At 42.6% G+C, this 18054-nt stretch overlaps 1 protein-coding gene across 1 annotated transcript in view; it reads right to left on the bottom strand.

Moving 5' to 3' along the window:
- The window catches only part of LOC115378712 (collectin-12-like), a 35163-nt gene that overhangs the window by 15350 nt on the left and 1759 nt on the right, over positions 1–18054 (bottom strand). The window lies entirely within an intron of this gene.

The raw sequence follows: 18054 nt of genomic DNA, 5'->3' as shown, positions 1-18054 counted from the left end.
ACCACAGGCTGACAACAACACTTTTACTGCTCACAGCAAAACAAAAACGATGCTCCGAACACAAAGAACCTTTTCCAAAACAAGAAAAGCACACCAGTCGCTTTTCAACAGTGAATGCGATTCCTTGTTATTGTGTGTTTTGGCTGGACAAAGTTGACTATTGTTCCTGTGAAACCACTGAGTGGAGACGATATCCTGACGGCGTCCACCTTGGTGATAATAAAGTGTCCCCGAGCTCGCATCTTTCATCGGCCTCGTTTCTTAAAACAAAGGCTCCCCCAAACACCATTATCTTGTTCAGCTCAACATGGCTATTAGTTTCCGCCTGAAAAGCCAAAATGGTGTCTCAGGGGTCACAGCAGAGCACGGCTGATACTTCGGCCATGCTCATTAAAAGACAACGTTTATTTACTGTAAATAGCACTAGGGACGCTATAGTAACGGATGAGAACACAAAGCTGCAAGCTGAGGTCACGCAAACTGTGATTTGGATCCCAGCCTTGCCTAACACACACTCAGCCCCTTTTCCAGGAAATCAGAGTGCAGATCTACTCCAAGAGGGCAATCAGTGAGTTATCCCTGGCACTGGAGACAAAGAGAGGAGTTCAACAGAGACTGCAACTCATGGCACCAAAGAGACAATGGACAACCGGTATCGGCCAGAGCCTGAACAGTATCTCCGTTGACTGTTCAATTAGCTTTTCGTCCACATGCCAAAACTGTAGTTGTTTACAATTGCTTTAAAATAGCAGCAGTCTTTCAGGCCATCTGTCCTTAATTATTTCACACATAAATTAGAAGTTTAATGAGGACTCTGATACATGGTGATCTAAGCCAGGATGTTTTACAATTGGGAGGGAGAGGATGGCTCAATGGATGACTCACATACAGCACTGCTGCTTATTCAATGGCACAGTGAAGTGGACTGGATTGAATCATGTGCTGTGTGTGGTGTGTATGTGTGTGTGTGTGTGTGAGTTAGTGAATGAATGAGAAAGTGCATGGTCTCTGACTTACAGTGTTTGTGGACATAAATCAGTTGACAGGTTGGCATTTTAGAAAACCAGTCTCTCTTCTCCTTGACTGTAATGGCCTCCGTTATGAAGGAAAGTTCCATTCTCGGATCCACTTACGCTGTTATATATCATTAATCTGCGACGTGTTCAGTGTATTCCAGGAGTTATGACGTACGGGTGATGAAGTGCTGTAATTTACGTTTTTGCTGTAACCGCTTTCCCTCTACCTGCCTCGTCTCCTCCCCGCTTCGGTTAGAGAATCCCCACAATTCCCCAAGAAAAAAGCCCTAATGCATTCTGCTGTTTGTTTCATGCGTAACTGGAGAAAGGGCAAAAGTGACATTAATCATCATAGTGACAGCAACAGCTAGAGATTTTTTCCAGTGAAGAAAAGGCAAGCGCCCTCAGAATACAACATGTCTTGCAGCTGCATTGCATTCTGCTCCATTGAGGGTACTGTCACATCAGAAACTGGTCTCTCTTCCTCTTCTCCAATGGTTTTGTATGTCTTTGCATGATTGTTGAACAATGGTCCAAAATCTAGATGCTTTTGCTCTTTGGTTTTGATGGACTGACACCAAAACCCCACTGTTTTATGCTTTCAAACCCCACTTGTACCCCACTTGTACTTGTACTGGAAATCTCAACATCAACATTTGGCCAGATATCCACAGGGCTACGAAAAATAAAGCACCAAACTGTAAAACCGGACACACAAATGCAGAATCCATCAACAGTACCTATTTGAAGTTGAAGTGTTCAGGGTGTTTTTTCCCTTTGAGGCAGAGGTTAGGTGAATTTCTGTGGTTTTGAGATGGTTCAGCTCAGCTCTGAACCGGGCCTCCATGCTGAATATGATTCGCAGCCAATCCACAGAGCTCTTTCGCAGTGGAGGTCCTGGCTGCATGGTTACCCAGAGTCATATTTGTCTGTTTTACAGCTTGGAGAGAGAATACGCTCCGCTCTGCAACATGCCCACTGCGCTCACTTCGAGGCCCTACCTGCCAATGACGCAATCGAAGGAAGTGGAAGAGCAGGGCCAGAGGGTTCTGGGTTCACAGGATGGCTCTGGGGCCCAAGGAAACTGACACCATCCCCGCTCCATGTGTGGCCTGATTTGGGCTCCATCTCTTTTATTACATGTGATGGAAACCATACGGCTCCATCACAGGAGACAGGCAGGGCTTGATGCTGGCGGTTATGTGCGAGAGCGTGAGGAGGAGGAGTGAAGACAGGCGAGACAAGGCCAAGACCAAGACGCAAAGGATGAATCCAGAGTAAAACCAAGATGGGGAGGAGAGAGAGTGGAGAAAGGACAAGAATAGGAGATCTGAGAGGTGGAGAGAAAGCAGTGACAGATGTAGCTTAAAAGGCAGTCACCCCTGTCACAGTTGGCCATAGCCAGCCAATAATATTTTTGGGACCATGACCAGGGCCAGATCCTCCACGTAGATGGGAAGAAGTGACACACGCCGCCAAAAACGTTCAGTCACTGACAGGATATATCTGACTGTCACTTCTCTCTGGCTGTTTTTTGAATTAGCATACCCCCCAAAAAGTCAAAGTCTGAGCTAATCAATATTACACCATCTAGTAAATTCTGCCAGATTCCAAAAAGCTGATGCCTTGCTCTGGAGGAGAGACAAAAAACTACATCTACCTTTCAGTTTGCCCTCAATCCAGTGGAATGTCTAAAGGATTACGTTAGAGTACATGAGGGAACGGGTGGCAAGAAATAAAATAAATGACTAATTTTTATCTTAAAGTTGTGTCTATCATAAAAGAAAGAAATGAGAAATAATTGCCTGCTTTTTATTGACTATATAAAGAGCCACACTGACTCCATCTGTGAAATATTGCGCAAGAAAAGCTTGCTAGATTATAACTTTCAGTGTGACGTGTTCTCTTTTCCCTTTCATTGCATAAAATCTCCACCATAACAAGGCATCTAGCTTCATGTTCAGTGTTAAAACCCTGTTTTTCTTCAAACAAGTAAAAAAAAAAAAAAAAAAAGATAATTCAGTAGGATGAGATAATCCCACTTGTTTCCAATGCTAATCAACTTGTTTGCATAATTTTCTCAAATAATTTGTCATTTTCTGGATTAGTAGTGCCTTATTTTGCCTTGTTTCAACAACTTGTTCCCAGAAAAAAAAAAAAAAAAAACAGAAACAAGTGAAACTGAATTGGAACAAGTGGGATTATCTCATCCCACTGGCAGAATCTTTTCACCTGTCTTAAGAAAAAACAAGATTTTTAACACTGAACGAGAGACTGAATTACTTGTTAAGATGGAGATTGTTTTTGCAGTGTTGTTCTACATTCTCTACTAGAAAACATAAACATGAAAAGAGTGCTCTTTAGTAGCTCAGCTAATAAAATCCTCCAGTGTAAGACCAATTTGACAAACTGCCAGCTCCTTACCAGAGCAACTTCTTGCCAACTGATAGTAAAGTCAGAGAAATAAACATCTTCAAAATGGTTTTCAGATGAGCCGCGGCTGGATGGGCACACAGGCGGCGGCAGCATCCACCGCCGCTGCTGCTCAGAAGCCCGGCCCCTTCCCACCTCCCTCCTCCCACTGCCCTCCTCCCCCCTCCCTCCTCCCAGCCGCCTGGAGGCCCAGCGCAGGTCTGCACAGACTCAGCGCTCGCTGCAGTTACACAAACAGGTCATCTTTCCAGAAAACTGCATCAACAATGGAGTGGGGAGAGGGAATGGACTTACTCAGCTCAGGGATTTGGGGCCCATGGAGCGACTTGGGTTTTAGTTACAAAGCAAAACACTGGAGCTTAAGCACCCCAAAATGTTGCTGTCCTTTTCTCTGTGTGTGTGTGCGTGTGTGTGTGTGGCCCACTGGCTAATGACCATCCCATCAGCATCCAAAATTTGATAGTACACCTACACTCAACTCTGGAGGAAATACAACACCATCAGCAAAGGGGAAAGAAAAATGAGTTCAAAGCAAGAACATCGAAAACAAAGACAAGAATAACAATAATAATACTTTAACCGGAGAACAACAGGATTCAAAGGCTGTTTGTCTCAAAAGTAGCTGCCATTCAGCTGTGGCGGATGATCATAAAGTACATTTTACGACATTTGAATCAGCGTCATATTCTCTTTCAAGGGAAAATTCAACACATGAAGAATTGAGGTTCTGTAATTTCCTTCCAGTCAGCGCTTTCAACGTTGAAGTACTTAGGCAAGCAAGATCCAGAACCTTCCTGCAGCGCCGATGCTCAGCTGCTTGTAACTGGACCCGAGAGCCAGTTCATCTGATTGATTTCACCCCTCCCGGGTCAGATCTCCTGCTGGCGGCTTCAGGTGCCAGTCAAAATGTGAGATCCACTACAAAGACCCCCAGCGCTGAAGGAGCAATGGCAGTTCTTCAAAGAAAAATAAACAGCTACATGTCACCAGTTGGAGAAAAACAGAAATAAAACAAACAAAATGACATTTTCCCTCTAATGAACAGCTGGGAAAATAAACCACAGAGTGGTATTTGAGGCATGCCCTTTTCTGACAGGATCTTTTTGTTGGTGCTTTTGAAATGTCTGCGGCTGCTTCCTCCTTTGAATTGGGAAGTAAAAATAGCATCTTCTTTTTCATTCCTCTAATATGTCTGTGGCCCATCGTTGTCTCTGTCTCTTCTCAGAATATTATGCCTTTGCTCTTTGTCATCAAAACCACAAATCCAAGCCGAGTATCCGGGGGCTCCGCTTGCATGAATGATTAGTATGGTAGAGTATCTGCCCACTATTAAATTAATCTCCAACTATTTTTTTAAAATAATCAATTAATCATTTTAACTCATTTTTAAGAAGAAAATGTCAAAATTATCTTGATTCCAGCATCTCAAATGTGAATATTTTCTGGTTTCTTAAGTCCTCTATGGGTTGTGGGCTGTTGGTCGGGACAAAACAAGATATTTGAAGACGTCACCTTGGGCTGTGGGAAATTGTGATCAATATTTTTCACCATTATCTGACATTTTATGGACCAAACAACAAACTGATTAATCGAGAAAATGATCAACAGAATAATCAACTGTATACTACAAAAAAAAAATCTCTGAATATTCAGAGTTGAAATCTTATTTTTCTTCAAACAAATGCAAACATCTGCCAGTAGGGTGAGATAATTTTATTGAATCAAGTGTTATTTTCACTTAGTTTACTTATTCCGTCTTATTTCAACATATTTACACTAGTGTAGTTTGTCTTTATGTGGATAAAGAAGATTTTTTAACACTGAACGTGAGACTAAATAACTTGTTGAGATGGAGATTTTTTTTGCAGTGCATCCAAAAGTTGACATCCATTTCGTAATACTCCATAAACTGCGTTGTGGTGGTTGTAAAGCAGGCTTTATAGAGCATTGCCTATGCTCCCCCCTGTGAAACATGACAACACTCACATGTTGAGGCTGAGGTCATTCCCCATAAAGCGGGGATGGATGCTTCAGAACTGCTGGACTGCAAGCTGTGCAGGCTGAGAAACAGAGGCACAGAGGGAAGGCTTCACAACGAACTACTGAGGTAAGTGGGACCAGGACTGAGAGCCAGGAACACTCAGTTAGGTGGACTTCTGTGTGTGTGTGTGTGTGTGTGTGTGTGTGTGTGTGTTTCAGTTTATGCACCATAAACCTGACAGCCTGTGTTGCTTTTAGCTCCAAAAGGGAAGCATTCATTCAGAGACTGTCGGACATAAGAAGAAATGTGTATCGCTGTTAGTTTCTTGGCGTCGAATAAAGCAGTGAACACTCATCTCCGGTGTCCTGACCAGCTACTCAGATGTCAACAACAAACAAGGCAACAGTTAATCTATCATCCCCAAAAATGCACTGCAGCAATTCTCCATGTTAAAATATCTCTTTTTTTTTTTCTTAAAACAAACTTTAAAAAAACTGCAAATGGAATGAGATAATCCCAGTTGTTTCCACTTGTTTTTTATAAACATGTAGTAACAATCCAAAATGAGGCAAAATTCATGTAACAAGTTGATTAGAGGTGGGAACAAGTGGGATTATCTCATCCCACTGGCAAATTTTTTACTTGGTTTAAGAAAAACAAGATTTTAAGACAGAATACTGAATGAAATGACTTGTCATTGTGGCCATTCTTGCAGTGTGATGCAGTTCCCCAGCTGCACCAATCACTACCAGCTATGTCACCTTGCTGTGACATGTGAGGTGACCTGCATTGTCATTAAAATCAGTGGTGCTGTCAGAGACTGTAGCGGAGCAGGCAGGGGGCAGAGGGGTCTTCTGACCCTGGGCCCTCTGTAATAGGGGGCCCAGTTTTTGTTTTTTTTTAGTCTGTCTAAATCAAGCACAATTGCTTCTGACATGATATTAGCCTTAATAATAACGTGCACAGTTTTATGTTTACAGTTATGATTTTTTAACCTGAATTGCAAAGGGGAAGGACAAGGCTTCTGCCCTTGTGCGCATTTGCTGGCAGCAGAAAGAAGGCCTTCAGGTTTTAAAAATCTGAACAATCTGAGCTATACGTCAACATTTACTCTCTCTCTCTCCTATTTTTTTTTTTTTTTTTATCAATTTTGCACAAAAATGCATTTCAGAACATTTATATATGACATTCACTCACTTCAAAGTTAAATTAAAATAATCAGTGATTATCAGTATCACATTAATCAGTAGAACTGAGAAGCATCCAAGTTCCCTTCCTAATCACCAATGACATGCATTGCACATATCCAGACTTGAGTAAACTGTACAGGATCTATGAAACCATACCGAACAGCAGCGCCAAGGCTGAGAGGAGTGTCAGTCATTTGGAACTTAAACATATTTTCGAGCATGCATGCAGACTCTCAGCATTGTGAGGGATATAAATACGGAAAAGGTGGTTGGCAGATTTTCCAGTATGAAGTCAAGAATGATGAAGCTGTAAAGACTGGAAAATCTTGAATAAAGCCTAGTTCACCAATACTTGTTCTCTTAATGAACTTGAAGAGGAATAATCAATAATGCTTGTGTGCCCTAGGTGCATGGACTAGCCCGACAGAGTATGAGTATGACAGCGCTTGTGTGTGTGTGTGTGTGTGTGTGTGTGTGTGTGTGTGTGTGTGTGTATGACAGAGAGAGAGCACTCATTAATGTATGCAAATATTGCATTGTATAGGCAGTGAATATGAGGGCTCCGTGCCTGGACAGAGAAACTGCATATGGCAGATGGATGGACGGATGAACAAACAACCTTAAAAACAGAGACTGATCCACAGCAACAAACTCCACTACAGTGAGCAAAAATACAAAAAAAGAGAAAAAAAAAAAAAAAACAGCTCCATATGCCCAGAGTGATTTATCTCCAGAAGAGCCATAAGGATCTACTTAAATCAATGCAGTCATGCAAGCCTACAACCCCAAACACACACACACTCACACACACACACACACACACACACACACACACACACACACACACGCACGCACGCACGTTTCATTTCTTACTAAGTGTGATGTTTTGTATCCAATTCAGGGAATGACACAAGACACAAGCAGAAAAAAAAAAAAGTTTTTTTTTTTCTCTCCAACTCAGTTCTTTTTTCTTTGCCTTTGCTTTCTTTATTACTTGCTGCATGTAATATTGGTTTGAATTTTGAACTTATTTTACTGTCGCACTCCATCTACTGGTAAGTTGTCCTCCAGCCTTGTCTGAAATGTAAATGTAAAACTATAGTTCCTGCTCTGCTGATGTGCTGCCAGATCAAACCAGCAGCCATAAAAGAGGAGCGCAGATTTTTTGGGATAGTTCACAGGAAGCCGGTTGGGAGAGATCTCTATGGGCCAGCGGTTTTACAGGCCAGGCACACATCAGCCAAACTCATCACTACGTTGGCCACATCCGTCACTGACACGGCCATATGGATGGAGCGCTGGTCTCCATCAATGCACCTCTTGTGTGCTTTGAAATCCGGGGAAGGAACGTGCGCTCATTTCCTCACACTGTGGAAGGAGGCTGTCCGACCAAATCCACCAGTGCTGCTACCACTGGTGTCACTTTGGTTAATGTCTGCATGGTTTTATGGTCATCCTGGAGTAAGCCGCTCTGTGATTTCAGGGTTTTAGGGTTAGCTTGTAATAAGTAGCTCTATCATTCAGCAGTGGCTTTGAGGGAACATGGAGGGCAGTAGAATATGTTAAAGAAACTGCGGTTTGTGTGGTTTTCAATTGGTAGATAGCCTTCAAGGTTATTATCTGTGCATTAAGTGAACTAACATTTATGTAAACTTATAATAATATCTCATAACGGTGAAATGAAGATGTGATGAAGAACTGGAAGTGGATGTGATGCAATATACTTTGCGGTAATAGAATCTTGTAGTTGAGCAATTCTGTTAAACTATCTCACAAGCAAATTTTGCACTGTTTCAACCCTATTATTACAACGCAAAATGACATGTCAGTACTTGTTACCATATTAAAGAGAAGGAAATTTTGAAAAAAAAGCATCTACTGCTGAAAAAGTGGGGGACAAGAGGCCAACTTCCAAAGGGAAAAAGCTGGGTTATGATGACTTGCATGAACTGTTCAGGACAATAATTCACATCTGAGCGTGAAAGCAAACCACATGCTGGATGTTAATTTGCAAAATTATATTTTTTTTCCCCTTCAAATGCTAAGCAACCTCCAACATCAACAAGTCAAAACACAAAGAGAAGCAGGTCTAAGGAAACACATGGGAGGCCCTCTGATCGAGGTGGGCAACAATGGATATGCTCTTCGTTGCTGCATTATGGGTGTTGGAGTTCCTCCTGGGTGGCCCACCACATCTGTGGTTGGACACAGGGCGTGGCCTGTCAGTCTCCATGACAGCAATCCCATCCTCCACTGCGGTTGGTCAGGAAGAACAGTTATGTCTTTCTGCCAAAACCTATTCAGACAGATGCACTGTGAGCAGCAGAGTGACGTGCTCTTCCATGTCAGAGGAGCCTCCTTTTGGGTGATGTGAATCACCAATCAAAGACAGAAATCGTCTGACATCTGGGAGGTAATTCACAGAGAGTGGATGCCACTTACTGGAAATGGTAATCGACACCAGACAATGGCTTTCAACTTTACTATGTCATAACTGTTTGTTTAGGGTAATTTAAAAGAGGGGCTGAAAACAGAACTCCCCTCTGGGTAGTTGAAAAGCTGCCTCACTTGTGTATGGCCATTATCAAGGACCCGCAACGTTAGTATTACTCTAAACAATAAGACCTCCTCACCAAAACCAGTTTGAATCAAAGTGATAGACATGCACAATCTCTCCCTAAAGACGCAAGAACACTTCTGACAGCAGCATTCACTTAAAATACAAAAAAGTAACTGTATTCTGTCATGGTACCTAAAAAAAGCAACTGTACCTAAAAAAAAAGACTGTTTTACAAACCCTTATTACAAACGCTTGTGACAAAATAGAGGACTACTTGAGGGAATACTTTTAAAGGGAATGCAAGAAACTCAAAGAGCTTTTAAAATACTGGCAGCTGTTCTATGTACTGGCCAAATACAGCCAAAGACCAGGAAAATACATTTCCTGATCTTTTTTCCCCCCCACTTTTTCTTTTCTTTATACTGCAAATATAACCAGTAATTTGAAAATAACTATATACTTAATGACTTTGCATAATCCCTTGTACTACATTACTGATTACAATTTTGATGAGGTAACTTACACCTGCAATGGAGCAAAGTTTTAGCATAATCTACCCAACCATGATGTCATGAAGCCTGGAGGCACAGTGACTGAATGTTGAGTCTGTACTTACAGCACCTTTCATAGAAGAAATGCAGCAAAACAAAGTGCTTTACAATACAGAAATTGCATGCACCGAATGCCTCTTATGTAAATAGACATAGAATGAACATACAAACAGTGATAAAATGCCGTAAGTAATGTAACATAAGACAATGAATGTGAGGACCTGCTGTTTACCTACTCAGTGCTGTCTGGGATTTTGGACATTGTTGTATCCTGATATGTGTTTTCCTGGTTTTAAAGGCAGCATTGCAGTAAAGGGATGCACTTTTATGAACTTATTAGACTGTTCAAGCTGTTCTATTATTTGCCTCTACATGCTTGGTCATCATATCCACATTACTAATTACTGTATGCATTTTAATCAAATATGTAATTTTTAGAAGAACAATAGAAAAAATACTTTTCATTGTATTCATTTTTAATTTGTAAAAGATCACAGCAATGCGTGATACAACACTGTGTAGAGCTCAGAAAGGTGCCGGAAAAATGAATGTAGTGAATTCCCTCTGTCTGGAGTCTTAGCCACACTGGAAAATGTGATAGTCATTATGCATCTGACAGGATTTTGGAACGGAGCACAGCTCCTCTCTGCCTCGACTCCCTTTTTCAAACAAGGAAGCTGTAGGTTGATCTTGGCAGCCCTCGCAGGCGGTTTCTTTCTTTCATTAACATTTCGGACTGCGAAAAACAGATTCAGGGGTTTTATTACTTATGCTAAAACAGGAGAAATTAGAATCCCCAAATTCATCGTTAACATATGTGTGTATGTGTGTGTGTGTGTGTGTGTGTGTGTGTGTTCTCCTGCTGGAGGTATCTGAGAACTTTTACTGCACATGCACACACACGCACAACTCTCCTGCACTCACACATATGAACACACACACTGGAGGGAAAATGAATGCAAAATCTTATGTACATGCATGGACAAAGAGCTGCAGCTTGCCAAGTGTAATATAAAACGTTTCATGGGAGGCCTTAAAGGTACGCAGGTGTCTTGCGATGCCTTCTACCCACTCTGTTATTTTTAAAATTTATTTAATTATTTAATCTGTGATTCAGCCCCTCCTCCAGCTTGGAATCCGCCTTAAATGGAGGCCACATTGAACTTTAGAAAGCCTCCCTTGACATCTGCATGTGGGTCACATCAAGGACACCGGGGTTATTACGGCGTGTGAGAGCTGGAAGGGAATACAACTGGGAGCTGCAGAGGTTTGCTGCTTTTCGTCATGCTTAAGGTGAGTCACAAAGTCGCTGACATGCAGATGATCACAGGCCATATTCAAAATAGGGGCTAACTAGCAGCACATGTGTTGTCCTGGAGAAAACATCACCGATCAACGCCTGCTCTTCACATTACCGCTGTTTTATTCAGGCCAATGAAGTAGCTGGAGAGTGAGCGGAAAGTTTTGATATCACTTGTGATGTTAAAATCATCTACTATACTGTAGTTGCTATACCCGCTGCCGAACTAGTCTACATTAAAATGATGTTGTGAAGTCGAAAAAAAAAAAAAATTATGCATTCATAAATATCATCTTTGATCTGCTGCCATTTGCCTTTTGGCTGCCTCTCTTGGAGTTCAGACGGTCCGGTGGGATTCCACACTGAAAGGATTGAATTATAACTGAGATAAGACACTGTCTGAACTGTCTCCGTCTGTCTGTGAGGAAGAGGAGCGAAAGCGTATGCAAAACCAGCCCGCTGTAGTAATCCTTTGTTTTTAATCGCATGTGTGTGAGTACGTGTGCATGTGTCACTCAGATGACTGTCAATCTACAGCTCCATCTCCATCTTCAGATAAACACAACATCCAGCTGGATCTCATACCATTACAGCTCCTGCAATAACTCCCTCCCTGCCCTGTCTCTCCCACCCCAGCACACACACATACACACACATTAGGGTCTCACAGTGTTATCTACCCACAAAGAGGTTCTCTCATGTTCCTCGAAACCCATCCATCCTCTTCCTGCTCTTGTCTTTCAACAAGCTGGATCTTCTCCTCCTGCCCTCTTCTCCCCTTTTGCTTTTCACTCCCTTCCCTTCCTCCTGGGATGAAATACCCCCTCACTCAGCACCTCCTGGACTTGTTGCTCTTTCAGCTCCTCAGCACTATCTCTCCTCCCGTCTCACTGCTGTCTGTCCTTGTGGTGTGAGATTCTCCCAAACCAGATACAAGGAAAACCCTGCTCTGTATATCATCCTCTGGTTGTTTACACCAAGAGCTCTGTTTTAACAGCCTGCTTCAAACTCGCTGGGTGAACTCTCCTACCCCTGGACAGAGAAAGTGGAGCTGGTGTCTATACACCACTGGCTGACTTTCTGTATTTTTAGTGGCTGGCCTGTTCTGCTGCAAGTCTTTATTGTATTTCTATGTATTATTCTCTCTTTCTTACTAAAACTGCCTTCCTTTGCATAAATATGCACAATATTTAGCAAATAGCTCTGATGGTGGCACTATAGCAGTGGTCCTAATTTTAAAACATATTAAAATAATGGTGTTATTTCTAATGCAGATGCCCCGCTGGACCTCCTGAGGGCACTAGTGGGAAGGTCATGGGGTCACCAAAATTGTATTCATCCTCTAGCCAGCATGAATAATATCACCGAAATTCATGGTGATCCATCACACAGATTTTGAGATATTCCACTGCAATACTGCCAATTTTTCCTGCTGGTGGCACTATCATGGGTATCACAGATCATAGGTTCACCAAAATGGACAGATAACATGCTCTAGGCAAAATGAATGTTGCCACCAAAATTCATGATGATCAACCAAACAGATTTGGAGATATGGCCCTCTGGATCACACTGCTGACCGACAGACCGTACAGATATATAGGCCCCCGATTAAGTCTAACTTTCACATATATGCTGCACAAATCTGCAAAAAAAAAAAAAATCGCAACAGATCATTCTTACAGCTACACAAATAAAACTATTGGAGTTTTACATTTAATCAAAAACCGAATCTACTAAATGTACAGAGCCTCTGTAAATGTCCAGTCTTCATGTCAACTGTCAGTTTTTGTTTGTTTGCTTGTTTGTTTGTTTTGCTTATGGCACATTCTTCAGTCATTGTATAAATGAATTACAGACATTTTTATGTTGGCTCAGATCTGTCTTGATATGGATGGGCAGTGGTTATCATGCACTATTACTTTACTTACTTCTCTTGCTCACTTCCCTAACTTAGGCCACTTACTTAACTTGTTTGCTTACTTTTGTCATGTACATTTGCAGTCATTCTGCTCTAGTATGCCTGTTCATGACTGCTTCAAATCCAATTTACGCTTATTTTGACTCTTTTTTTTCTGGGTGTCTGCTAAGGAAATATAATTTGTAGCCCCTGCTCCACTCTCTATTTCTCTTTCTCTCACTCACATACAAATGCACACTAAATCCCCTGGCTTTCTCCTCCCCTTTCACCACATTTAATTCTCCCTTCTCCTGTAATCTCTGGGGCTGTGTTTTCAATGTTCCCACTAGCCTGGAAAATCCTTTAAGTTCACCAGGATTTCTTGACTTGACAAGATCATCAATAAAAAAAATGGCATCTACCGTATGACGTCTAAACATGCCAATTTGGGAGCTTGAATTTCACCGAATAAAACATTGAAAGTCACTGAGCAAGTGTGGGAACCCTTTTTCTCATAGTAGCTGCGGTCCAGAGGTGACTTGAGTAAGTGCTTTCCCATCTCTGTCTGCTTCCCCCCCAGCTCAGCAGAAGATACACAGGTGGTTGACCCAGTGCAGTCTCACAGTCAGGTCAGGTTTAGACTGAAGTGTGTCTGGGTCTGGAGCTTCAACATGACCGCCGCTCAGCAGAAAAGGTCACCGGGGTGCAATAAAACACGACTTAACTGACAAGATGCATACAATGACAGTAAGACCTGTGAACCAGTGAACTATGAGAAGCACACAAGTCAAGAAAATGTGCACATAAGCAGCAAAGAGGGAAGCGTGATAAATTCCACATACTTGATTTGATTTCACAAATACTCTCGTGAAGCGTTCTGTAGGAACTTAAAGTCAAACACATTAAAAAAACAGAGAGTTAGACACGCATACACAGGATAAACACATCTTGCAAAGGCATTCCCACTCTGAGGGAGTCCCAAGGCCACATGAAAAACTCAATATGAGCATGGCAAATACTGAAAAAGGCATGGTACACTTTGCAACAATAATGACTAATCAAAACCTGCCATGGAATTTTAACAGAGATCCAAGAGAATTGGAGAAAACCGCATCACAGCGCTGTAAAAAAAGCAAGCAACCACAAGAAAGTGTGTACAAATTCTCAACAACAATTCTGACAAGCAGACTGCGGAGTATCAGATGAAAATATGCGATTCTCATTATTAAATGTCACAGTCGGTGTGTGTCAAATGCAATCTTACTACCATGCTTACGTCCATGTGTAGCAGGACGGATGAGGTGTCATTTTGACTATGGCAGAGGTGGGCGTGAAGCAGGGGAATGTAGTGCGCATTCCTTGCCAGAGAAACCCACTGGACCGAACCAAGCCCTGGCTATGCTGACACAGCTGGGCCCGGGCATAGACCCCAGCACCGTGCTTGGCTCCAGGAATGTTCCGGGCCTCGCTGGAGAAAACATAACAAGTGCAGGAAATAGATTAGCGCGCTCTGGGTTCCACACCGGCCACAAACCGCCTGAGCCTGGCCACTCCAAACCCAGATGTGTGGGAAAAGGAGAGAGAGAAGTCGAGGGAGTAAGCCTCCCGTCCAGACATGAGAGCAGATCCCAGGAGGATCTCCACCGTGACTGCAGCATGGAGCAGCCAGCCCTCCGTTACTCCATGACTGGGCCTGACTCCTACCTACCTGGAGATCAACATGAATTACTATCTGGCACTGAAAAATATAAGACCCAATGCACACTGGAAGCGAATGCCAGGGCAAGTTAAAAGGCTTACGAAAAATCCGCCTTAATTCTTTAAAATCCCATATATATAAAACACATGATTTAGCACAAGCGTGAACTTACTGAATTGTATCTTCTTAAGGGAAAAATCTATGCTTGGATGCTGTTGCGGTTATATATCAGTGTGTGATGTTTATAGTTATTGCCATTCTGTGATGAAATGCAGTATTTCACTTTTTTGGTGTACCCACTTTCCTGCACGCTGCCTCATCGACCTCTATTTCAGAAAGTATTTCCCAAAATATCTTTAGTTTCGTTGCATTCAGCCATGAGTTATACATGTAGGTAGAAAAGCTGACAGCTATAGTATACTAAGGGCAAGAGAGCAGGACATTTCCCAGTCAAGAAAAAGTGAGAGTTGGCAGCCCTTACTCTAAACAAAACATGAATTGTAACTGCATTGCACTATGGACTATCGAGGTTCCTGCCAGTGGAGAAATTGGTATTTCTTCCTCTTGTATGATGGATTTCTCCTTGTATGATTGCTGAATGTTGGCACAAAGTGTTGACTCCAGCGTAGCCGTGCTGGAAGTATCTTATCATGATATCACATTATCTACATTTGAACATTATACATGGAAATGAGAAAGGAATACATTGTCAAAGAAATGGCCCCACTGACCCAAAATGCAAGGTACATTGCCAATAGTTGTTTCTAAAGGCAATTAAGGGTGGGTTTAACCTTCAAAGCGGCAAATTGGATCAAACAGGGTCTAAGTTATTCGGCTTTCACACTTGTGGTGTTGGTGGCTGGGGAGTTCATGGTTCAAGCCAGGATAAGGGCAAATAAAGACCGCAAAGTGCCTTCCAGTGGCCAGTGACCAACGCTTACAGCAGTTCTTAAAATCGCAGAGTTCAGCCAAGGCTCAGGTAAATTTCTCTTTATTCTAATGGCCTTCTTATGTCAACCTTCCCCAGAAAAATAAATATGTCTAAAGCTTGAGGACTGTGGAGGCAATTTTGAGCTGGCTTCAGTTCGGCAGGGATTGAGATGGGATAACCATATGAATTCACTCAGTGTGTACGCTGGTGTGTGTGTGCGCCTGACTATGTGTATTTGTGTAAACTTACATGATGTATGCATGCCTTCTGGCAGGTCTGTGTATATAATGTTGGGAAGTGAGAAAGACAGCAAATCAGAAACAGTCTGTCATATTTGAAACATATCTTTGTGTAAATCGACTGCCACAGGAACAGGGGGGCTCATTTTTGACCTTCAGAGACCTGACCCCTTTCGTGGGTGAGTCTGCACTTGTCAGCAGACGTAAAAACTCCTCCAGAGGTGCATTTAAACACATGTCAACACGTGGTCACAAAGTGTTACTTGGACATGTGTGTTGATATCACACATTTTAACATTTAACACCGGGTCTCCAAAGGTCTTTATGCTTTGGCAGAAAAGCCCAAGGCAAGCCTGAGTTCGTCAGCGTGTATGTGAGTTACAGCCAAAGCAGTGAAAAGCAGAGAAAAAAATGTCTGGCAGAGGAGTCAGTATTTCCCTATCTGCTTTACAGATTATCCTACATTTCATTGCAGAGCTGTGACAAGAAGTTGGAATTTTGGAATTCAAGATGGAGGGGCCGGAGGAGAATCTCGTAAACAACTCTGGATTCTTGGAAGATGAAGCAAACAAGTCAGGCCGTGGCATTTGATTGTACCTTTATCTTTCCAAACGCATTCCTAGTAGGGAATCGTGTCAAAAGCACACACTGTCACCAGCCTCTTCAGCCTCCACAAACCTAAAGGACACCCAACTGGTGTTTTTTTGTTTGTTTGTTTGTTTGTTTGTTTGTTTGTTTTACCCATATTCAGCTTTTCAGGCTGCTTGAGGACACTCTGTTGAGAGTTACAGAGTTTTTACAGAGTGAATGCAGCTTCACACAACAATCTGACATCTCATAACACTGTTAATAAACACAACCAGCTAAAGCAAAACAGGGACAGAGGACATACTTGTTTGGTTCCCCAAGTGCAGCCAGCACAACTGTAACAGTTGAAGAACAAGGCTTTGTGATGGTTTTGCATGGATGCAATACTCTTGCACAATGAAGCCTCTGGAGAGAAGAGGTGGACCCTCGGAGCAGGCCCCTCCAAACAGCTGCCGTATCCGTCACTGGGCCAACAACACTCCACTCAGAGTTCAGCAGCTTGGCCAGACCCTCTCTCTTCCCACTCTTCCAAATGTCAAGAGTTCATTTGAATAAAGTTAAAAGTGAGCTGGCTTTGGCTTGCCTCCCCATAGCTCTTTAATCTAATCCATGAGCGGGACTCGCACGCGCACAGAGAAAGACAAACAGGATGCCTCGACTCGGGTGACACTTTGATGAGGTGGATTGTGTTTTAACACAGTTTGAATTCGTCTCCGCCGATGCTGGGGTAAACAGAGGGGTCCGGTGCTCCCCATCCACTCTCATGGACCTCGGCCTAACTGTGTGTGAATGACTCATAATGGAGCAACACCCTAAATACAGAGACAGAGAGGCTCCTAATCCCAAATCACTGTTGAGTCAACACTACAATGATGGAGCACACTCTCGGTCTCCAAGGAGAATGTTAATGTTGTGTGTATGTGTGTGTGTGTGTGTGTGTCCCCATAACATCTGGCCTTTGGTGCTTTGGTGGCAGTTTTTGTTTGTAATCCAAACCACTTTACAAGATGAATACATGCACTAAATGGTTAGCATCCTCGTGCTAATCCACTTTTTACTTGTTCTCTTTGATTCTCAGCACCACTTTAATGTTTGTTGTCTGCTGTTTTTCCATGTTCATTTGTTAGTAACTAAGTAACGATTAACACACAACACAGACCCTCGGCTCAGTGTGTGAGAGAAAACAAACACAAGGGTAGAACGGACCAAAATAAAGTCAGCACTGAGGGACAGACAGAGCACAAATGCACTTTTTATGCACTTTTTGCTTTAGTCTTGTCTGGCCTGTGGGTCATAAACTCCCAGTATTACAGATGTTGAGTTTGCGTATGACAGTATGTGCACTGTACATGTATTTGTGTTTTTGTGTGGACACACCACAGCATGTGTATGTGTTGACATATTGTATTGACTCAACATGTTCGAGTGACTCAATTTGAGCGCATGAAAGAGAGAGAGAGAGAGAGTTTTTGAAACAATGCCTCCTTGACCTGACAAGTGCTGTCAGCAGTCGATACGCTTGTGGTGAGCTGGACCTCACAGGCTGTCAGCCACATTTAGCCTGTGAGTTTAACTCAATTTCAGTCCTGAGAGGCAAAGACGTCCATGACCAAGCCCACTACCAGGACACACAAGGGCTCAGACGGACAGCCGTGTATGTATATGA

This window comes from Myripristis murdjan, chromosome 20 (assembly GCF_902150065.1).
Source record: "Myripristis murdjan chromosome 20, fMyrMur1.1, whole genome shotgun sequence".
In the NCBI taxonomy this organism is placed as follows: domain Eukaryota; kingdom Metazoa; phylum Chordata; class Actinopteri; order Holocentriformes; family Holocentridae; genus Myripristis; species Myripristis murdjan.
The sequence above is the reverse complement of the archived record's forward strand: the minus strand, read 5'-3'. Positions and strand labels throughout refer to the sequence as shown.